Raw genomic sequence first — 23,267 nt, forward strand, 5'->3', positions numbered from 1 at the left:
AGGGCGGGCGGGAGGGATGGCGGCCCTGAGGCGTCGGGCCCGGCCTCGGCCCGCCCGGGTCGGTGTCCCGGGGAGGGGGTGGGAGGGCAGCGGAACGCAGCCCTGCCCGGGCGATCGTGCGCTCGGCTGGTTGCGGAGGGAGAGGTGTGAGCAGCGAGGGGTTATCTCTGAGGGGAGAGGGTGCGCCTCTCTGAGGAACGTGTGGAGAAAGGGGGTTTTGGGGGGCAAAGCCCGCCTTTTTTCAGCGGGTGGACGTGAAGGGGGCAAACCGTGCTGAAATGGGGGGGGGGTGGGGGGCGGGCGGAGACGGGCGACGTGGAAGAGTGCTCGTGGGAATGGTGCTTGCGCCCTGTGAGAGCAGCCGCTGGTTAATCGGGGTAATGATTGTCAGCGTTTTTTTCTGTGTGCTCTACGAAATACCAAAAAACCCCCAACTAATCCTAGTAGCTAAGAAGACTCTTCCAAACGAGTTGCTTAGCCTAAATAAGAAAAGCCGTGGGTCATTTGCCACTTGCTTTTAATTCCACACAGTCCTCTTCCAATTTAAATTAAAGGGGGGAGAAAAAAGTAATTCCGTAGGTATCATCAGGCTCTTGTTCTCAAAGTCGAAAACCAGAGTGCTGAACGATAATCTTTGTTCACCTGCCCCTCCCTGCCCGTAATGTGCCGCACGGAATGCTTCAGAGGTCTTTTGTCTCGCTGGACAGGATGTGGGAGCTATGAAAGATTTTGCCAGGGCAGAGGGACTTGTATTGTGAACTAAAAGATTCAGGGAGATGGGTGTTTAAAATCAAGAATGACAGTAAAGACCAGGTGTCTGGTACAATCAGTTGTGCCACATCACCCCCAAATCACTGCATTACACTACTTGGTTACCCAAATTAAGTTGGTTTTGGTGAACAGCAGCTCTCTGATGTTTCTAGTAATCCATTGATCACTGAGATTTCTTAATGTCGGTGCTCTGAAAAGTGCATTCTTTCTGCCTCTGCAGACCTGCTGACAGTTCCTGATGCCTTCTTCCTCCCTCTCAGCCGTTTGGCGGGCTGGGTACGTTCTCCTTCATGTACCACAGGGCTTTGGAGAGCTACCCAGAGTAATTGTGTTCATAGTAAGAACTCAGCAGGCTTAGCTTTAAGAAACTTTCTCATGTTCTTGCCTTTCCAGGAGGTATCTGAAACATGTCCCTGAATGGTTCGTTCCTGTTTTACTTAGTTTCTGTCTTCCTTTCCATATGGCTTCTCTGCTTCCTTTTTTTCCTCTTTATCCAAGTGTGCTATTAACAAAATTAATAATTTAGGAAAGATGTGCAGAGAAAACACGTTCCAAAAAGATCCTTAGACATAGTTCTTTTAACAGCAGGGGCGACACCCAGATTGTTCTGTTGGCTATGTTGAGGATGCAGCAGAGGATACCCCTTCAGCAGACAGCAGGGTCACATTAGGTACGCAGGGAAATGCGGCGTAATAAAACACCTTGTGGAGCGCTGCTGTGCTGAGAAGAGCTCGGCTGGCCGATACTCGGGAGATGGCTCGGTGAGTCTCACACGTAACAGGGTCACAGGGGGACCAAGAATTCAGATAGTAAAGTTTCCCAAAAACAAAATCTTAAGAGACCACAGAAGTGATATGTGGTGGTTTGCTCAAAAGGGAAATAATTTATAGGCTGTGGACGTTTCTGTTCTGTGGTGGAAGAACAGTTCAATTTCCACCTGACCTGTATCAGCTGTGCTAAAAATAGGAAAGTGTCCTGTTTTGGTCAACTTAGTATACTTGGAAGATAAAATCTCTGAACCAGACTAGTGGGACTAAGCCAAGAAGAATGAAATCTACATGGTGGTAATCTTTTTTCCTCACAAGTGTCCCACTGGCTTTTCTCTTTGCAACGCTCACTTTGAGAATGAGGGAGATAATATGTTTTTATGCAGACACATACATTTAAAGGAATAAGAATATAGCTGCCTCGTTAATTCATTCAAGTGAGCAAACTCTGAACATTGTGAGGAGCCTCTCGCTGCCACGGTGAAACTGAGCTGGGGAAATCACGTTCCTGCCAGCTTCCGCTGAGAAATGAAGAAACTCATTGTTTGCTGGAGTGGTGGCTCACTTCTGTCAGGCCGAATACTGCTTAGAAAGTTGCTATCAAGTTAAAACCTTAATTAGTCTTAACTGTCCATCGAATCATTAGCTCACTGAGAACATTACACCTGTAAAAAACACTTTGTTCACTTTGTTTCTAAAGCCCCTACAATTTAAATGTAATCCCAAGTGCTTCAAGGAGTTCAGTCAGAAGGAATGGGAGCTGACAGAGCTTTTTTTTTTTTTTAAAGAAGCTTTAATTGGTTGTTAAGTTGAAGCTTTGATAGGAGAAATGTTGTAGGTTAAATTAATAGGGAAAATTGAGAAACAATTAGGGCAGCTTTAAATTAATTACTTACACTGTTTATTTTGAGCCTATTGAACAATTGTGTTGTATGCATAAGGGATTGAAATTAGCCATCTGTGCAAGATAGATTTGACCTAAATTGACCTTCTTGGGTAAGAAAGTAGCTTGCCCTAATTCCTATACTTTATGCGTAATTCTACTGGTAGATAAGCTTAATTAGAAGCAAAGATGAACCTGCCTGAGAGGTTCCATACTTTCCTGTTGAAACTAAAATCACCGGTGCAGACAAAGGTAGGGAAGGCTTTCCAAGAGATGGCTGAGGAGATCACAAATGAGCTAAACAGTTTCTTGTTAACCCTAACTGTGCTCTGCTGAGTTCCATTCTCCTATTGTCAGCAGTGTACCTGTACCATGCCCTATTCGGGGGCATGAGGTATCACCCTGTAACTACTGTTTAGCTTCTGCTGTTTGAGGAAAACCTAGGAAAGGACAGTTAAGTTTATTTGAACTAAGTGGTATGGGCTCTCTAATAGCAGTAGGGTCTTTTTACGCCCTGCTCCATTCTGCTGTGTTTTTTTTCAGGGAGCAACGGGGGCGGGGCAAATGACTTGGAAGAAGAATTATGCAAACAAAATATCTCAAATGCTCGTTACAAAATGGGAGCAAAAAAAAGTTATTCAATTTTGAAACTGAAAGGGTGAAAATATTGGTGCTGATTTTTCAGGCACGGAAACACACCCCCCCCCCCCCCCTACTTTTTTCTGTTTGTAGGAGGCCTATCCCAGAAGTGCTCCGGCTGGCCAAGAGGAGTCTCCTCACAGCAGGTGGGTGGTAAGAGGACCCGAAGACTTCCCCAAAGGCAGGGCATCCCTCTCCCGTGCGAGCATCCTTTCCCCGAGCTCATGCTTGGCTCTCCCTCCAGGTGTCAGTCTGGCACTGTGCTATCCGCCCAGCAGTCGGGTGTCCTCGCCAGCCCCGGGAGCTGCGTCTTCATCGGCTTCCTAATTAACAAAGAACCCATACCGGCGCTGGGGATCTCATCCCGGCAGTACCTTCCCTTGCAGACCTGTAGCAGTGCCCGTCAGGTCAGTGTGGGCATTCCTGAAGTAGCTGTGGTGCAGTGTTTGGTCCCCTTCTTCTGAAGTGCCTGGTGAAACACCTCCTCCTGACAGTTTTTGTTCGTGGGGAACTGGCTTTTCACATGTTTGTTGCAAGCAAAGACATGGGAGGTGCCCTGGGACTCCTTTTCCCACTGTTGGAATTTGCTGCCGTGGGAGAATCTGGCTTGCTCCGAGCCTTCCAGAAAAGGCAGTTTAGTGCCCAGGAATGAAATCTGTTACCAGTCTGACCTGAATTGAGAACGTACATGTAGGAATGTTGGTTGAAGGTACTGCGTGTCTTCCTCTGCGTGCTGCTTACAGCTGTGTAGGTGTACAGCTCACTTTTTCTTTGCCTGTGAATAAAAACAATTGTGTTTTCCCAGGGGACGGGAAGAAGGAGGTCTATTTCAGAATGCTGTGTTCAGGAGTGTGTTTCAATGCAAAGCATGTGAATAACATACAGGCACTGGTTTATGACCATCAAGACCATGTATTTATTTATGTGCATAAAGCACTTTTGTTCTGTATCAATGCGCAAAAAAAGCTTGCAAAGTGCCATATATAGAATACCTTTTTACTGACAGTTACGTTAGGCGATACAGATATTTAAAGCCCCCTGTCATGTAAAACAGAGAGACTCTGTCTCATCTTTTCTTGGAAGCAGCCAAAGCATCTGTGAGATTAACTACTCTATGTTTATATGCAGTGGAGTTACATGTAAGAAAGTAAAGTTCATAGCTTTGTGGAAGTCAAAGAGTCTTTGAAAGAGGGGGTGTGTGTGTAAGAATAAAAATCCCAGGACACCCCCGATCCACAAACTCCATTCGTGAGAGAGCGTAAGGAACGCCAGTACCTTGTGTTTGATAATTAGAGTGACCTTAATACTAAGAAAGCTTGATTTCAAGGCCCTCTTCCCTGAAGATACATCTTTCTTACTCGCACTGTCCCCGCTAGGATTTTTGTGGTGAAGTTCTTCGTGGTTTCCCGTAGCACGCTCCTCAGCATAGAGCCTGAGCGGCTTCCAGGAGCACCCGAAACAGAACGCCTGACATCTGCCATGGGGGGTTCAGGCTGTCTTTCCTCTCCCTGTGGAGAGGTGCATGTGCGATGTGTGCACTGAAGTGACTTGGTTTGGTAGGGCTCTTCATCCTTTTTTTTTTTTTTTTTTGGCGGTTTTGTTTTCTGATTCAATCCCTTTGGCTTTCAGCTCCGGCTTCTGAATCTCAGCATCTGTCAGTGGTGCAATAAATTCTCTTTGGTGATAAGAGAACAGCTGCCAATAGCAAGAGCAAGGATGGCATTTGGGCTTTTTCCTGCCATGCGAGAGCTTACAGTCAGCAAAAATGCACTGTGCGCACAATGGAAGAAGGCACCTCTTCTGCCCAGCCTACTATTTTTTTTTCCAATTTAGCAGCATCTTTTTCCTTCCATATTAAGCAGATGCACATGAACAATTGTGCAGCATAATAGAGTCCTGAACCTAAAGAACTGGAATTAATTGGCAAATGGCTTTTTTCTGGATAGCTTCTGAAGGTGAAAGTGGTGAGGGGACAAAAAAGCCATTTTTTGAGAAACTAGGGGATTTTCAGGAAAAGAAAGAAGCGTCTGGAAAGCTGTTTAATCGTGTGGGATGGTGTTTCCTAGCACAACAACCTGCTCCCGGTGGAAGTGGTAGGGAAAAAAATGAACTCCTTTCTGTGGATTCTTGAGTTTTACGAGCATAGGGTTTAGGTTTGTTGGGTTTTTTTCATATTTGAAGGTCTCTCTAACTCCAGCTTGCCTATAAAATTTTATCACAGCTGGAATTCATGCCATGACAGAAGGCATTTCGAGACACACTATTTTGACCACAGAGGTTTTTTTTCTCTAGTTGTGGTGAGTTTAGTTGATTTATTTGTAATGAGGGTGGAACTCCAGGAATTGTGGACAGCTTTGGTCGATACGGTAATTTCACTCTTGGACAACTGTGTGGGTTTCTGAATTTGCTGAAGAAAGAACCAGACCATGCCTGTGCAAGTCTGAGTCTCTCCTTGCCTGGTCAAAGTCTGACAGCCAATTTCCCAAAAGGGGGATCGTGTTTCTAAGACACTATTAAATGTCAAAATAGCCTTTCTGTAAAGTAGTTCTCCAGCTGTAGTTTACACGACTGTAATTTCTTGAGTGGTTTCTCAATAGAGCACGAGAGAGAAGAGAGGCTGGACTTTCAGTTATGTTTAAGCATGTTTTGAGCTGTGCTGACACTCAGAATGATTTCTCGGTGTCAGAGGGATTAGGTGCCCTTTCCTACACTTTTGTTGTAAATCCATACTGTTGCTGACTGACCTCAGTAGGTATTTGAATGTCATTGTAAATGTGACAAGAGACACATGTTCTCATTTGGTTCTGGTGAGGATTTGTGCGCCTCAATCAATTTGACCTTTTTCAAAATCCTTTCCAAACTTTTAATGTGTTCTTAAATTTGATCTGTAAAGTGCTACTTTCATCCCAAACAAGGCCTAGGTCCTCGGCCTTTGGGATCATCTCGCTGTACTTACTTTTGTCTTGTCTTTTCTTCATCTGCCAATGTAAGCGTGTGTAAATCGTGATTTTTTTTCCTGACTCTGTTGTTAAATGCCAAAATCTCTGCTAACTAGCAGTGGTATAGTTTGAGAATCGGCGGTGTGAAAATAAAGGCTAGCCTTGCCTCCAAAAATGCTTTGGGACATAAAGATCTGGGAAACAGGGAGGAAACAATTGTCTCATTTCTCTGACTGCACTGTGGATATTGTTGCCTATATGCCAGGATGGGGTTTTTCCCCTTGCTAGTTAGTTTGTCTTAGGGGATTTTAGGTTTTCCTCAGTTAACTTGATTACTAAAATTGGAATCCCGTGATCTTCCAAAGGTACACAGTTCTCCTTCCCTCTCTCGTCCTCATTGTCTGTCTAGCTTCTTTAAGTCATCGAGACTTTGAAGTGCAAAGATGTATGGCGAAGACAATGTATTAGGAAGCGCTGGGAAGTCAGTGAAGAATGAAGTACAGTATAACTAGCAAAGTGCTGCCATTGTTTTTCATGTATTATTTTGTAATGTCTTTTGTTTGTCTACTTTTTATGCTACTAGATGCCCCAGTCCCATCTTGATATGAGCCTGGGAGCCATAGAATGCTTCTTTTCAGCAATTATTTGGGCTAAAAACTCTCTGTGGAGGCTGGTAGCCTGCTTTCCTGCCTAATTTTCCCCTTTTTTTTAGTCAAATTATTTACCTGTTTCATCAGTTAATTCTACATATTTAAGCTACTGTGTTAATTTTTTTTTTTTTTTTTTTAGTTATCAAGCATTAAGCAAGATCCATACAAGATTGTTTCACAATCTTAGAAGCATTGGTTAGAATTTTTCTCTGTTCTCCAGTTGCATCTTCCTTGCCATTTCCTTTAGTTCACAAAGCATGCTTCGTACTGTATCTTGTTGGTCATACGAGACTCGTCAGCATATCCCAAAAGCGGCTGCAGAGCACTTGAATTTGACCAACCTTGAGAATTCTGTTATGCTTCTGCCCCTTTTTCTGTAACCTTGGAATAAAGATAATACAGTTTCTTCTTGTGATGCCATATGACGGTAAAATGAGGCAGTGATTGGGCTCCCTATTTGTGCTGTACACATTAAGCCATAAGGAGTTAGAGTTCTGTTACTCTTGCCCAAAGCCCATCTTTATTCTTCTTCATGTTTTCCTACAGCCTGCAAAACTGATGGATGCCTTCTGACGGTATTCCTGCCTTCGGAGTGACTGGTGGATTGAAAGCTTTTTGCTCCGCTACAGACCTATCGCTATTTTGCTACTATTTTGTCAGCTTCTGCTGTGTCACTAGGAAGTGATCATACAAACATTTGAAGTGTGCCTCTTCCCCTTCTAACATCTTTTGATTGTCGTAGACGTGCTGAATGATATGAGTTATGAAAGCTTACAGCTAACCGGCTGATCTGTGCTGCCGGGGAGGGATTTTGAGTGGTAATTGGAGTGCAGCATGGATGGATAGTGCGGAGCGATAGGAAGTGAGCAGAGTTCAACAGCTCTCTTGCTTGTCCTACGGCCATGTGTCATGGAGAACAGTCAGGCTTGGCTATTATGGGTGTTTCTGGCAAGCTAGGATTTTTTCCGGCAGCCTTGCAAGGAGTTGAACAGGCACAGATGCTTTCTCCTGACTAGAGCTGGAAGTTTGAAGGGCAGCTGAATTTGCTAATGTTCGTGCTTTGATACAGAGTGTGGGAAATGTTCATGAGGCATGAGGCAGAACAGCTTGCTCTATTGCTGCTGTATTGACTCTGCAGTGCTGACAGTAGTTAAAAAAATGGCTTTTGTACATAAGCTTAGTTAATATATAGAACTTGGAAGACAGCTAGGAACAGCTATGGGCAATGGCCACGGTCTCTCTCTGTCTCTCTCTTTTTAATAGAGTCGCTTCCCTGCCCAGAAATGCACTTTAATTTTCAATCACTTTAGTATCATTAGGAAAGGCTGACATTTTGGGAACATTTGTACAGTGTAAGTATGAATAACAGTATCCATGCTTTGTCATACAAGGGGATGCGCAATTAGGTCAGGGTTATTTTCCTGATTGTTAGCAATGGTGACATTTTTGTTTCAAGTATAAAACATGGTGTCCTTTTTGCTAAAGAGTTAGTCCAAAGCAAAGGCTCAGCTGGGGTCTTTTAAAACCAAGACCTGCTGGATGGGCTGTGCTTTCTTGGGTCCCCAGGACATATTTGCGTTGAACTTCCCAGAGGAATCCTCTGCTGCGGTAGGAGAGCCATTGTAACAACTGTTGAGTGAGTTCTGTCTGTTCTCTGCTTGGAAGAACAGGTAACTCTACCAACCACGAGAAGACTGGCTTGGCATTACAGGGCAAAGACCAAACAGAAAATGGGTGGTACCTCTGATCTGGGGACCCGCCAGACTGCTTGTATTCAGGTAGTCCAGTCTGCGCTCATTCTCACACCCCTGAGCTGCATTTTGGTACCCAGAAGCCATGTCAGCAGTTCAGGGAGCGAGACCTCTTAGCTCCTGCCTGGCCTTGTTGGCTGTGCTGCTGCAGAAGGGAAAAGCTCATGAAAACTGGGATCCTTCCTGTGGAGTACCAAAGGTTGTCCTTACACAGTGCAGATGGGTGAATGGGACAAGAGACAGCGATTTTGATTTTTTTGTGTAGCCTCAGAGTGTTCATCTTTGTGTCCTCCAAGTGAAGACATGCACCAACTCGTGGAAGTGGACGCCAAATACCCATGGAATTGCTGAAAGAATGTTTATCGGCGTTTCTCTCCACACTGTCTTTCCAAAAAAACCCCACAAAAAACAAACGACCTGCAGCCTCATTATTATTTCAGTGTACCTTCTGACATGAGGAGATCAAGCAATTACCTCCTTTTTGAATGTCAATCTCTGACTGTCAGCATGAAGAGACCAACTGGCGCTGTATGTAAGAGCAAGTTTCTGGGCACGCTATGTGAGGGGCACTGGTGAGTTTCTCTCAGGCTGCTGAAATGTTTTTTTTCTTTTTTTTTTTTTTTTTTTTGTCCTGACGGACTAGTAAATTATTACGATGTGGACTTGTCAAACAGCCTTGCCAGGTTTTCAGCAGTCATCCCAAGTGGACTGCCTAAAAAAGGGCTGGCACTGCATCACATGGAATGACCAATGATATGTCATATATTTTTAATGGGCAAAATGTTTTAATAAACATTCTCCTTCCTAAAACAGTGGATTTTAAAATAGGTTTTAGCCTTGAGCCATGTAGCTACCCAGCTGTGAATTTTATAAGGCAACAATCTCCACATCATTAGATGTTATGACTGATACACCAACAATTGCAATAGTAAGTATTTCCACACATGAAAAAAGTTTCCGATAACAGTTAAAGGAAGTATGGCTCTACTTTGAAGATTTTCTCAGCTCAGAATTAAAGCCATTTTCTAAAATTATGGAGACAGGCACGTATCGTCTTTTAGTGAACTGCAAGTATCTGTTTATTCAAGCCATGCAGATTTTTGCACCTGACAGCTTTAATCACATTGCCTGGTACTTTTGAAAATCAGAATTATTTTTCTTTTTGTGCGATATCTGCATGTTCGGCCACTCGAAATTCAGCTGAAATGTTGCACAAAGAGGCTGATTAGACCCTAGCTTTATCTACCACAGTTGTACTGGTTCATTGGAAAAGCCTGCTTGGTCTTTTGTTTCTGGGTTACAACAGTTATCTTGTTTTATTTAGAAGCATGTGGGACCAAATATCGAGTTGAAAGCTGATCCCAAGACCCCACTTTGGGCAACCCAAGTCCCTTCTCTGAAATGACTGCTGTGCAGTGGTCAGTAAATCATGTAGCCGTTTTGAGACCTGTTCTCCTCAGCCTAAACCTGCTACCAAGTTGAACGCTGTTCCTCTCAAAAACGGCTTACCTCTTACTATGTCTTACACGTCGCTGAACCGCAGAGAGTGACATCACTGTGTCTTCGTGTCTGAAAGACAGAGTTGGTAGAGCTGAGGTTCTGCTTTATCTTGTACTTTCTTGCATCCTCTGTGAACTGTAATGATCCTTTACACATGGGCTAAAAGTTAAAAAAGCTGAAGTGTTGTTGTTTCTTAGCTTTTTGCTCTTTGTAGTGCGATGGAACTGATGTATTTTCTGCGATTGTTTTTAATTATTTTAAGTTCACTGCTGGGGCATTAGTTTACTTCACAGAAGATCACCTTTTTTTCAAACAGAAGGCATTCTGTTACAATTCCAGTAGTCATTCAGAAATTTTCCCCAAAGTGATTCTTTCAATATTTTACAATTATTCTCAAGTTGCAGAAGGCGACAACAGGCTTTCCATCCTGTTTCTATAGGACAGAAAGAGAAGCACAAACGTTGCTTGAAAAATCTGACCAGAATTAATTTCAGAGCAGTGTTCATCTTTTACAGAGTGCATAGTTTCATTCAACATCAGCACTGCCAGCTAACTAATGAAGTGGATATATAGGTATATTGAACAGTATAATTGTTTAGTTGCATAATGTCAGTTTTTTCTTCTGGTGTCAGTAAAAGGTACTTGCATTTCTAGCTATGCAGGAAGAAACTTTTCATTACTGGTCACGTGGTGATTTGTTTTACCGGCAATTAGGTATTCCAGATAGTTAGATTTTTCTTTTCAGGTTTGTTATGTCTCTATTTTTGGTGGCTAGACTGAATAAAGAGATCTTACTTTCACAAGTAGGAATGTTTGCTCTGTGAGTATGAGTTCTTACAGAACAAGTTAGCTGTCTTGAAGACTCACACTGCTCCATCTTTGCCCCTATGAACGGGACAACTCTGGCGACACATTGCTTTCTATCTGAGGGGTTCAAATATACAAGCACTGAATGACAGCTTTGGGGAATGGGCTCCTAGAGGGAACACTGTGACCAGTCTCTGTTACAGCAGTTGCTTGATACTGTCATGCTCACGTGAAGAAATGTACCTTTAGCTCAGTGTCTCAAAACAATTCTGAAAGAAGCTAAACCAGAAGAGCCTGAAAGAGAAGTTTGAAAATGTATCGTGCAGATTCACTTCTTTATTGCATTTAGATGGATGGTGGCCTCCCTTCCAGAGGTGAATGAGTTGCTGTTAATCCATAGTTTTGGCATTTTCTATTGTAGTGATGACCAGACAGAAAAGAGACCAGGGATCTTGAGTGCTAGCTTCTGTAAGGCCAACTAGCAAACAGCAGCCTCTGTTCCACTGGGCTTTGAGTCCAAAAGACGAACCACAACAAGAGCATTCGAAGAGCCCCATTAAAAGACGTGAGAGACAAAGTCAGTGAATTGGGTCCCCACTCAGGAGAAGACGGTTCATTTCAGCCCATGGTGTCGTGCTGCCCTTAACAAAGGTGTGAAAATAACTTTGCCTTATGCTGTGGTACAGGGGAAGACTTTGGAAAAGCATGTCAGCATGTGCCTGTTGGTTTCAGTTTCTTTTTCAGGTAATTATTGTTTCTCGTATTTCAGAGGTAGTGACAGCACCTCCACAGACCTCAAGCAGTGTGGTCTGTAAAGCTCTCCCGGGGATTCATGCGGCCTTATCACCTGAAATCATGAGACAGCTTAGGGCTTTATAGGACTGGATTTGGTTTTATAGGACTGGATTTGGTACTGACCAGCCTAAAGCCTTCCTGCAGGTTCTCTCTTAAGATGGCATCTTGTTTCTTGCCACTTGCCAGGTTTCACTCAGTCCCATACCGCTCCTCTCCCCGTTCCTCGTGTGATGTCTGTAAGGAATAGTTAGTTAAATGGCAAATAAATCTGATTCCTTTTAGATGAAAAAAAGAGTCCAGTTAAGTTGCCACTTGTTTTTGCTTTGATGGCTGTGTCTATTAGGCAGTGATTTCTAGCACTTTCTTCTTGCTGCTGTCACCCCTCATAAACTCTATTCCCAGGGGCCTGACAAACTTGCACGGCACTCGAGAGCAGCGTGGCCTCTCTGCCACAGGAAGGTATTCCTGCCCCGGCTGCCTGGCCTCGCTGTGTTCCCCCTTTGGAGCTTTGGGCCCGGGGAAGAGCTGAAGAGCTGGTTGCTCTGCCCTGGCATCGCATGGAGGGCTCCAGCACGGCATTCCAGCAGTGGGGAGCGAGCGGGCAGCGGTGGGGAGGAGAGGCTGTGCTTTTCCTTCTGCTGCGTTAATGCCGAAACCAGCTTGGGGGTGGAGGCGGAGAGGGAAGGGGCAACGTGGCGGGCGAGATGGAGGGTGACGTCCCCACATGTTTCGTTGTGCGGTCAAACATCCCTATGGGTTGAGGAGAGCCGTTTGGTCTTGAAGACAAGGGCAGAGGGACCCCGTGGTTTGGTAAGTGTTTGTAAGGGACCGTCTCTTCCTCCCTAGCACATAAAGTGCACGTAAAGTAGGGATGGCTGAATTCACTTACTCCCCAGAGGAAGGGCTGTGCAAGCGCCTCTTCTACCTTCCGTTTTACGGCGTGTGAATACCCGAGTTCCAGGGTGAAAGCGGGGTGGCATATGCTTCCTAGTGCAGTGTTTTGATACCAGGAGGGGAGCACTGCAAACCGTAGCACAATATTTGCACAGCCTGCGCATGGATTCAGTTAAGTCTTGAAAGACTTTGTGGGTTATGACATTCCCCTAAATGTGCTGAGCTTTCTTTAACCTTTCATAAAACATTGTGATCTTTATGGACTGTATCATATTGTGCAGTAATGTGCTTTATTGTCCACAGAATAAGCTTTTCTTAAAGATAATTGGAAAGCTGGAAATGGCTGCTATCGGCTGATTTTTTTTTTTAATACATTATTTCTGAAATGGGCCTGGTGTAATAATGACCCTATCTGTTCAAGATTTAAGATTTGTCTTGGCAGAGAAAATTGATCCATTTCACCTTTGTCTAATGGAAAATTTTATCTGGGATTATCTGTTTATGTAAATGAATGTTCCTCTGAAAAGAGAACTTGAGGGGGCTGTAAATCTCAGTGACACTTTAGTTTCATGGGGGGAAAATTGGAAAGGATTCTAGTATTTATCTGACTGAAATTGGTTATAAAAACAAAATTATCTTCATGTACCTGCTGCATCTGATGTTTCTTGGAATTTCATTACCTTTTTGAATAATGCAACGTTACACTATATACAGGATTCTCTGTGATTAGCCCCGAAATTGTTGGGGGGTCGCTTCCTGGTGTTATAATTATCAGGAAAAGGCAGCCTGTTTGGGGCAGCGGGATTCTGATTCAGTGCCCTAATGGGTACCAATTAGCACAGCCACATTATTCATAGCGCTCTGTGTAGAGCAGTGAAAATACACCGCATGACTTTTTTTTCCTTACGAGTTGTTTGGGTTTTGTTTGTTGTTTTTTTTGTTGTTTTGGTTTTTTTTTAAACCAAGGAGTGAATCTAATTACAGGGGAAAATGTCTCTGGCTAATCAGCTTTTGTTTACAGTTTGCAGAGCAGGACTGTGAATGTAGCATTTAAACTAATATTTTAAACATCATCTTTAAAAGCAGTTTCACTGTTAAAGAGACAGACTAGGGTTTTTTTGCCAAATTTCCTCTTGAGATCTAGATGACACAGAACCGACCAGGCTAGATCCTTGCTGGAGTAGCCATTGCGAAATGCAACATTTGGCTCCTGCGTGCTAGCAGCGAACACGGTGGTCTAACATAGCTGCTGTAAATACTCCCTCTTTTCTGACACTCGGTGGGACTCACAATGAATAGAGAGCTGAGTTGATTTTGTACCTATTGTTGTATTAAAAAAGGCACTACACAAGAGGATGCAACTTTTTTGGTTATTTAAAATTAAATGAGATCAAAACCCCATTTATTTTCACATGAAGCAAAGCTACTTTGTAGATATCTAATCCTTGCTATCTTTGGCAAACCAAAAAGGATTTTGATGGTACAATGACATGTTAGTGTCAATTGTACATGCCCAGAGGGAGCAGAAGAACACACGCTAGACATAAACATGCATTTAACGTGGGAAACTTCTGGTTGCTCTTGCTTACGATCAAATTGCTGCTTTCCTGGAGCGGAGGAAAAGCAGTTTGTATCTTCAAGCCATGAAAGAAATGACACGTACTTCAGAGTACACTTCAAGGTATGAAATAGTGCCCTGTATTTTTACATCTAATTAAGTGGCTTAGTTTTCAAGCGTCTTTCAGAGCTGCTGGTTGCTCAGAGGCTTCAGAGATCAACCCCCTTGTCTAGCTGCCCAAGTGAAAGATAGGAGCCTAACTTTGGAGACTTATGATCTGAGTCTTCCTAGGCTGATTTCAATGGGAGTTGGGCCAAAGGCTTTAATGAAGAGGGGATTTCCCCTCTGCTATTAGAAATCATACGTGGAATTGATGCTGTACTGAGGTGCATCAAGACTTCTTCAATCGTCCAGCTGAGCATGGCAATTAGTACTAAAAATAGTGGGAAAAAAAAATTATTAAAAAAGGAAAGACAGCACTTCAACCATGGCTTTCACTATGTGCTATCTGGCAGATTTCTCTTGAATCTTCTGTGTCTTAATATTGCTTAATTTTATTTCCATAAAACTTCAGGCAGCAACGTTCCCTCCCCGAGTTCTTTACTTTTCTGACTTTCTGCTCCACATTTCAGGCAGTCATTTCAGCTGGAAATATACATTATTACCAGCTCATTAAATCCAAAATAAATGAAGTGGAAAATTACAGAACTCCATGGATTACAGTGCACCCAACTCAAAATAGAAGTGTGTGATTAAAAACAAAATGGTCTGCATTTTAAAAATGGATTAATAGTTTTGGGCCCAGCTGGCAAAATATCATATGAAATGTGTTTTCAGAGTTGGACTAATGTAAATTAAATCTCACTAAGGGTGCTCAAGGTGGGCCTTTACAAGTGCAGGACTTCCCAGTATACACACTCTAAAAAAAAAAAGGAAAAGATATATTTCTAGTGTTAAGGAATGTACTATGAGGAAGCCACTTGAAAAATGTAGCGCAGTAACGATGGTGGCACCGTGCACTAAGAAGTACGCACAGAGATCATTGTGAATCAGCCTGCTGGAGTGTGAAAGGGGGGCAAGTGTGTAGCAAGGCGGGGCTGGTCCTGGAAAATGCACTGTCCGAATCAAACTGCCGGGAAACAAAATCTGTGGTATAGCCTTACCTGCTAATATGGGAAGTGATCGGGTAATCTGTGTCACTCAGAAGGTCTCACAAAAGCTGTTGTGGACCCCCATGGCGAGATGGGGTCAGGACTGCGGGGGGTACTTTTCCCTTGAAGCGTGACTATCCACAGGGCTCAGTGCCTCTGAGCAGAGACACAGGGTGTGGAATTAGTTTGTAAAGGGAAAAAAAAAAAAAAAAATCGTCTACGCCATGCCTGGTGCTACTTCCCTGACACTGAAGCGTTTAGATACTGCAGTCCCAGACATTGTAGAAAAACCTTAACGAGTCCAGATGTCACGATCCTCTGTATATCTGCTCACATGCTTGGCTTTGTGCAGGGTGGAGCATTTAAAGCTAATATGGGAGCCCAACTGAAAGTTGAGGGAGGAAAACACTTTCCTTTGCTTCTGTTAAAATGTAAATGCCCGTCTAGTTCTTTGCAAAACTGGAGCATGGTTAGGCTATGAACCCTTATTTGGTTTTTTTTTAATTTAACAATAATCATAACAATGAAAAATAACAAATAAATTCCTAGGCAAAAGCCCTGGGTCTTGAGAACAGTTTGGTAGGCAGCACTAACAGCCCAGCATTCAATACTAACACACAGATAAATTAACTCCTCCTTTCAGACGAAGCAGTTTGAAAGAAGCAGTGTATGTGTGAGTGTATGTGTATGCAGAAAACACTTCTGTAATCTTCTCTATTTAACTTGTTTCTCCTGGTTTTGGTCCGGTTTCACTAGAGCTTAAGCAAAATGAAACTGGAAGAGTGGTGAAACAGTTCTTTTGCATCTTCTGTGTGTCACTGTTGAATAGTGAAGAAGAAAATAGAGAGTAAGGAATGGGGAAATGTGAGAAGACAAGTAGCTATTTTGCAGCACAATTAAAACTGGAGCTCGATTTTCTTGTGGCATTTCACCAGATCTTCCAGGCTTCGTAAAGTATTCCCAGGTTTGGGTAAACCTTGTTATTCCTGGTAAGGTGCAGAAAAAGAGACTATTTTACCAAGTCTGGAATAAAGTATATTAAACGCTAAAGTAAAAATAAAGATCATATAGTTAAAACCTCCGCAGGATTTTTTTTCTGCTTTGTCCTGCAACAAATGTGTGTCAGTGTTTAAATGCTGCTGTGAGGTTGTGCTTTGTGTTAGAGTTTGAGCTGGAGAAACAGGTTTTTGACAGCGCAGAGTGGGCAGTATTGCAGACTCAGAGTTTGGGGTTTCCTTACTTCTGTTGAATTTAATATTTACCTGGCTTCTGCAGCAGAACACAGTAAACTCGCATCTCTGCATCTCTTCTCTGCAACCTCGAAGAGCTGTTACACACAATGGAGAAAGGAAGGGGAAAAAAAAAAGTGGACCATCTGTAGATGCAGATGGGGATTTGTGGACGGTGTACAAGTTGCAGTCACAGAGTAAGCAGAGATGCCCAAAATATGTCATCCAAATTGACCAATCAGGCTGGTAAGGGGAACATTAGCCTGTTTGGATGCATGGTCTTACAGGCCCACCCCAGCAACTGTGCAGCTTGCGCAGGCAGTCAGGCACTCCATCAGCTTTTCTTTCCCGCTGCTGCTCAGCAGCCGGAAATCTGAGCTGCTTTTACCTGACAGCTTAGCTCAAACCTCCTAAGATTAGCAAGCTTCGTTTTGCTTTTTCAGAATGTGTTGCAAGAAACCTCTTATTTTCCTTTTTACCTGTGTTGGGTTTTTTTAAGGGATGATGCTAGATCTTTTACAATATTTGTATGCTCTGAGATGTAGTTTGATTACCAAGTGTTGTTGTGATGCTGCAGTTAGTGAATGGATTGTGTTTTGTTTGGCCAGGGGACAGCTAGATTTGCTTCAATTACTTAGATTGCTTTTCCATTCTAAAAGGTGACAAAAACCCCACAACCCTTCATTTGTTGGCGAAATTAATTCTGAGGGGAAGAGATACCCCGTTTCTGTCGTATTCTTGGGAAAGACACTCTTAAGTTGGAATATGTAAGCTTTCCTGTATACCAAATCAGTTGACTATTCTGACCTTATTGGATGCCAAGTTAACCTTTTTTTGCTTTCACTTCAAAAAGCGCTCATCACACCCAGTCTGTTTTCCATAGAAAGTTTTTATTTCTCTTGACCGTTCCAAGTACATGCTGTCCTGCTTCAGGAGAGGGAAGAGCCTTGCACAGCTCTGCAGTGCTGGGAGGCGACGGTTTGGCAATGCTTTCTCTCAAAACACATTCAACTGGTGATGAAGGGGCATGTCGCTTGACTGCACACTGAAGGGCTAGTATGGGTAGACAGAAACTGGGTAAGAGGAAGAATTAACTGCTGGAGTATGAGTTGCCTATATGAGGAGAACCTCAGTGAGAGTGATGAGCTCATGGAGTGGTCTCTCAGGTGGAAATTTTGCTATCAGGACCTTTTAAAACCTGGGCAGTACTCCAGGGAACTTCCCATGAGGATCAGGCCTGGGCTGGCAAGAGGATGGACATTCATCCCTTAGCTCGTCTTGCTTGCAATGGCTTATGCTCATGTAAAAAAAAGACAACCTGCGTTCACTCGTCGGATAATCTGTGGAAGCCATCGAGTGTAAAACACCCAGGACAGAAGGTGGCACGAGGCTTGTAACATGTGAAGAGCGCTGTCCAGGACTGTTAGTCAGTCGTTGCGTCAAAGTATGCGTCAGTTCGTCAACTATAGCCAAACCTGATCGCAGACCCGTCAGCTCTGCCGTGGGGTATCTAAATCTACTTGAATGGGTTAGCTCTAGACTTAAATCAGCATAAATGAGATGGCAGTTTTTCTAAGCAGGCCATAAAACGCAGCGAGTTGTACAGCTAGTCCAATACATTGTTCGTTGCCAAGTCCCCGAGAGGTTTTTAGGGTGTCTGAGTATCTGATATCTTTCCTAGTGAACTCCGGAGATCAGCAAAAGAAATGGTGTGGAGAGGAGGGTGGAAGGGCAGGAGAGGGGAGAGCTGCGGACTGCTTTTGCTGGTTTTCCTCAGAAACGGTGGGCAGGCACTTGGCAAATGCAGCTGTAAAGAAGCAGCAAGGGGAGGTTTGGCCACAGGCTGGGGTTCCCTCAGAACAACTTTTCTTCAGATGGGGGTTGAGATTCAAACACCCGTGACTGCTGTTCAAAAGGTCCATTTGGATTTTCAGATCTCAACTAACAGAAATCACAGCTCAGGCGCCTGCATGGTGTACCGAGACTGTACTTAGGCATACTGCATTTGTTTGCCCAAGTATCCAAAGCTAGTTTTTATTTCATAGAGGGCAGTTGTGACCGTGGCAGTTCAGCCTTGCAAGCATTTTCTCTGTTTGTATTTCATGCCACTTTTTCTTTTAAATGGGCCTGGTGTTTTGTGAGCTGTAAAGAGTCTCCGAGCCTGCTTATGCAGGACTGCAGAGCAACAAGCCTCCTTGTAATGCCTTTCAGGAAGGCTCCATTTATATTAATTGTGTCACTAAAAATATTCCCTTTTACTTAGGGGAGCATAGTCTGCCTCACAAATCATCCAGATAAGAAGAACTGTATCCATAGCAGGTAGCATTTTCTTTAGGGTACGAAATTTTTCTCTGGCAGCTTTAAAATAACACCTACTCTTTGCTCTCTTACAGGAGCTGGTACAGAAAGCTGGTGCATGTTACTGTCTAGCTCCCGTGTTTGACAGCAGAAGTGGCTGCATTTCTGTGGTTAGAAACAAAATTGTGATTGTGGCCCAGAATCAGTCAAAGCTTTATCCTTAAGTAATATAATAGCAGTGAAAAGAGTAACTCGGGTACCGCTGCGCTTGGTGAAATATGTCACGATGACACCAGTGCGTTTGGTTATGTTAGTGTTACTTCTTGTCTGTTAACTAAGCCCACTGAAAATGCAAGGGCCGTGACTGAAACGTGTAGCGGGGTTACAAAAGCTAAGCTTTTACTTCAGCTTAGCAAGCGTTTTGTGTGTCGGATATCAGTGGCTGACAGCCGTGCGGAGGTGCTGTCTGGATCAGTGTCTCTCCTGATCGCCCAGCCTCCTAGTAGGAAAACGGAGGCATTGAGGTGAGGGGACCGATGGAGGGTGCCCAGTGAGGGCTGGTGCTGGCAGAGCTGTACTCGACCCTTGGGGCTGCCAGTTCACGGCAGCAGCTTTTTGCTTTCCTGGAGATTTTTCCATCGTCCCGGGACCCGCGATTCCCAAGAGGGCTGGCGCAGCCGCCAAACCGTTTTGCTTGGCCCCCCCGGATGGCACTTTGACTGCCCAGCTGTGGTTTGGTCCTGCTGTCTGTTCTTCACCCGCTGACTTCAAGTGGAGGTTCTTCCTCCCGGCCTTGCTCTGTTTCAAGCTCCCCGCAGTCAGTATGCATCTTCACCGCTCCCTGCAACCTCTGGCTTTGGGGCCCGTTCTGCGTTCGGTGAAAGGCTGTAGAGCAGTACCTGTGCCGACAGGCTGCATCAGCCTCTGGGTGTTGCTCTGCCCTCCCACTCTTTCCTCCTTCTTTGCTACTCACTCCACCTTCCCCGACTCTGCGCTTTCCCCCTGCCTCCTCCGAATCCCTCCTCCTCTTCCTCCCTCCACCCCTCCTTCACCCAAAGAAGTCTTAAGTTCTTCTCGCTTGTAATTTGTCGCTAATCAGCTGTCAGTGTTGGAGCAATGATGAGAGGTTCATCTCTTGCTGAGGGTAATGGCCTTAAAAGTCACAGAGTCAATGTCAATGGGATCGCTCCAATTCAATCAGAGACCTGAATGAGAAATGGCCCCCGCTGACATTAGCACTCATTTTGAGCCCAAGCATCTGGGCCCTAGTAAATAACCATCAGTGGGTGGGTCCGGGGGACAGGTCATTAGCCCCACGAAAAATAAATATCGTTTCCCTTGATGGCTGCGAGTAATTTAGCTCAGACGAGGAAATTTCACCCTAGATTAAGTATGATGAGCCAATATCAGTCAGAGGAGGCCAAACAGTGAGAGCTTGATGAGATAGAGGGAAATTTATATGCAGCTGGCTGAATGCAAGATGAGTTTAAAGAAATGATGTTCTCTTCCACTCTTTAGCCACGTGCAATGCCAGGCAGTGCGTTTCCTGCAGCTGACACCCCCTCCCCATGCTCCTGGGGGCTCCCCCGGCCCGTGGGCACGCATTCGTGCGCTGCATGGCCCATCCACGGCCACCCCCACCCCCTCCACCAGCACCAGCCTCCGCTTTCAAACAACGGGCTCTCGCACTAACAGCTTTCGCCTGCGATGCCTCGGAGTGAGAGCAGCGGCGGCAGCGGCCGGCAGCTTCCAGAGAGGAGCTTGCCATGTCCGCGGGCTTGCACACAAGTCACAGCCGCGGCCAGCCCTGCCTATCCGAAAATGGCGAGGGGCCTTGATTGCTCTCGAGGCCCTCAAGACCCGTTGCCCGCTCCCTTTCTCTGACGCAAGAAACGTAATAAGCCTCCCCCTGTATGTTTGCTCTGCATGCTTTTTTTTTTTTTTTTGGTTACATATTTAACCCATCAATCTAGTACACGATATGCTCGATGGCTATTAATTCCACCTCCCCCCCAGCCCCTCTTTACTGGGAGCACACATTGGGAATCACGTTTTATGTCTGCTGGAAACAGTAAGCAGGCAGCTTCTCTCTCCCTCATTGGCCCAGCTTTATATCCTAAAGCTGCGGCTGGAGGCTGGGGTCTGTCCCCCGTTTGTGCTCTGAATACAAATCAGGCATGCTGTAGTAACCACTTCGGCTCTCCCTCTTTGTCAGGTCTTTCAAATGGACCCCATGGGTGACTTGGACAGGAGCGTGGGATGAACCTGATGAGCTGGGGTGCCAGAGGAAAACTGAAGCATGCCGAGAGCAGACAGAAATCAGCAGAAACCACGTGGAGAAGTAGGTTATTTTAGCATAGGCATGAAGGAGGGAACTGCGAATGGAAGGAAGCAAGAGGCCTTGCTACAGCTAGTGCATGCTTTGGCTGTCTCCTGGGAGGCCAGTTTCTTGGTGTTAGAGCTCATTAATTGTGCTAAGAACAGAAGTCGGACTAGTTACGTGGGAGACCCAAGTGGCTTTGTCCTTTATTTCTACCTACCTGGTGCATTTCCTTGTGCCTGAGTATTTGTCTCACTTCGCTTATGTTCTCTGTTGCCCCAGTACAATATATCAGCCACAAAAGACCAAGCAGTTAGCAGGTTCGACAGAGATTAAAAAAAAAAAAAAAAAAAGGTTGAAATCTGCTGGGAATGCAGTTGTTCTTTTAGAGGATGTTCCTGTCGGAAGCTAGCGATTTCTTTCTACCAGCTCACCCATTTGCACACTGTACTCCCAAGTAATGACAAAGCACGATTATCACATATCTCTGTGAACCTATTCTGTCATTGTGCTTGAGTTCACCACAAGCAGCTTCTAGTGGGTCACTTAGTGATCAGCAGCAGATGTGTATCACTTACGGCAATTTTTTATTTTTATTTTTTTTTAAAACAGTGCTAACAGTTCATATATGTCAGCCTTTTTTTTATGCCTGACTGAGCAGAAGCAAAAATATCTTTGTAAATATTCTGCCCTTCCTTGCTAAATCTGTGCTGAAGGCTGAGTCTTGCCATTGTGCTGAAGGGCTACCCAAACTATGCAGAGCAAGAGACTGAAGTGCCAGAATAACTACACGAGGCACTTAACATTTTTCCTGGCCTGATAACATCTGACCAGCATCTCAGAAGTATTCCTTCTCCAAAGTAAATCCTGTGCAGGTATGGTCCGTGGAGTTATGGCAGTTTCTTCAAAACAAAGGTCTGGCCAGGACAGAGGGTCTGAACCCGAGAAAACAGTGGAAGGCAAACCTTGTACACAGAGGCACTCCATTTCCAGCCACCCTGCTTTTGAACAGTCTTTGGATTACATCCCCAATGCCCAGGAGATGCAGCAAGCGTAGCCAAATTATGGGGCTACCGAGTCCCTCGGGACCAGTTGGTTACTCAACTTTCCTGTGAAACAGCAGCGTTCACCGGGAGCTGACAATATCTCCCACTTTGGAGCTTGTTCCCCTCCTGAGCTCACCTCTCCTCTTGATTTCCAGCTTCACAGGTTAGGCTTTTCTTGGCACCGGAAGGTTTCCTTGCAATTTGCAGGGGGACGGGAGGCTGATGCCATTCCTCCAGGATAATGGTGAGAGAGTGCTTACTCACTCTGTGTGAGCTCTGAGTTAGAGGTGGAATTACTGAGGCCATACCAGAAAGCTGTGTAAAAGGAAGGAGGACGTGTTTGGCCTTTGGCTGGTTTTACAGGTGACAACGTTTTGGCTGCTGTAGAGTTTAAAATGTCCTAGCCCTCTGGAGGATGCTCAACAGAAATAGGAGCTGGACTGGGAATGCCACAGGACTTCTATCGTGTCATTTACATCTCACAGGGTTTCAACGCTCCATGTCTGAGGCTGGAAAACCCCATATATGACTGTCAAACATTTACATAATTCACTTCATGCAGAGGAATATCAAAGCGAGTTTTGTGGTAGCTGGCTCTATCTCCCATTCTTATGTCTTCTGCTTTCCGCAGGTCATTCTTGTGGAGGAACATCCCAGCTCATGCAGCAGAGCCGTTGTGGATTTTTAAGGTTGTTTAGATGCGCGCATGGTCTTGTTAGGGCTGGCGTAAAGTCACATTCTTAACGATGGAAGGAGTCTCTACCTGACTCGTGGCAACTTCTGTGGGGAGCAATTGAAATGTGTTTGGTTTGTTAATTTATTCCACGGTTTACGACACGTTACTTTTTGATAAAAAATGGAATCAAGTATTTCGTTCTGGAAAATGTTCTGAGATCTTAGCTTTTTATCCCAAATCAAGGTAAAAAGCTATCAATCTATCTGTCTATCTATCTGACTATTTTTATATAATTTTTTTTTAATATTGGAAATTCCTGAGGCATGAAAATTTGGAATTTTCACTTTTTCTGCTTCTTTCTTGGTGATAGGATATTGTTAGCTGAAGAGACAGGCTGCTTATAGTGCAGGGAGCAGAGGTGATTTTTCTGTCAAGGTGAGGCAGTATAGCCAACAGAAATAAATGTGGTGACTGACCTAGCACCTGTTTTTAAAGGTGTGAAAATCTTTGTATCTTTTTACCAGCAAATGGAGCTGACGAGTCAGTCCCAGAACGTAGAGGATGTGATTTTAACATACAGAGATTCTTGCTGA

At 44.4% G+C, this 23,267-nt stretch overlaps 1 long non-coding RNA gene across 2 annotated transcripts; it reads left to right on the top strand.

The window, feature by feature from the left end:
• Positions 1 to 6: 6 nt before the first annotated feature.
• LOC138684692 (uncharacterized) lies at positions 7 to 23,188 on the top strand. 2 transcript variants are annotated; one of them, XR_011323937.1, is made up of 6 exons: positions 7 to 58; positions 992 to 1,047; positions 1,357 to 1,532; positions 3,154 to 3,206; positions 3,305 to 3,467; positions 22,362 to 23,188. It is a non-coding gene; the product is annotated as an uncharacterized lncRNA (long non-coding RNA). The 2 variants fall into 2 exon arrangements; XR_011323936.1 differs by lacking the exon at positions 22,362 to 23,188 and having other exon boundaries at positions 3,305 to 3,954.
• Positions 23,189 to 23,267: the final 79 nt, after the last annotated feature.

Source organism: Haliaeetus albicilla, chromosome 1 (assembly GCF_947461875.1).
Source record: "Haliaeetus albicilla chromosome 1, bHalAlb1.1, whole genome shotgun sequence".
NCBI classification, from domain to species: domain Eukaryota; kingdom Metazoa; phylum Chordata; class Aves; order Accipitriformes; family Accipitridae; genus Haliaeetus; species Haliaeetus albicilla.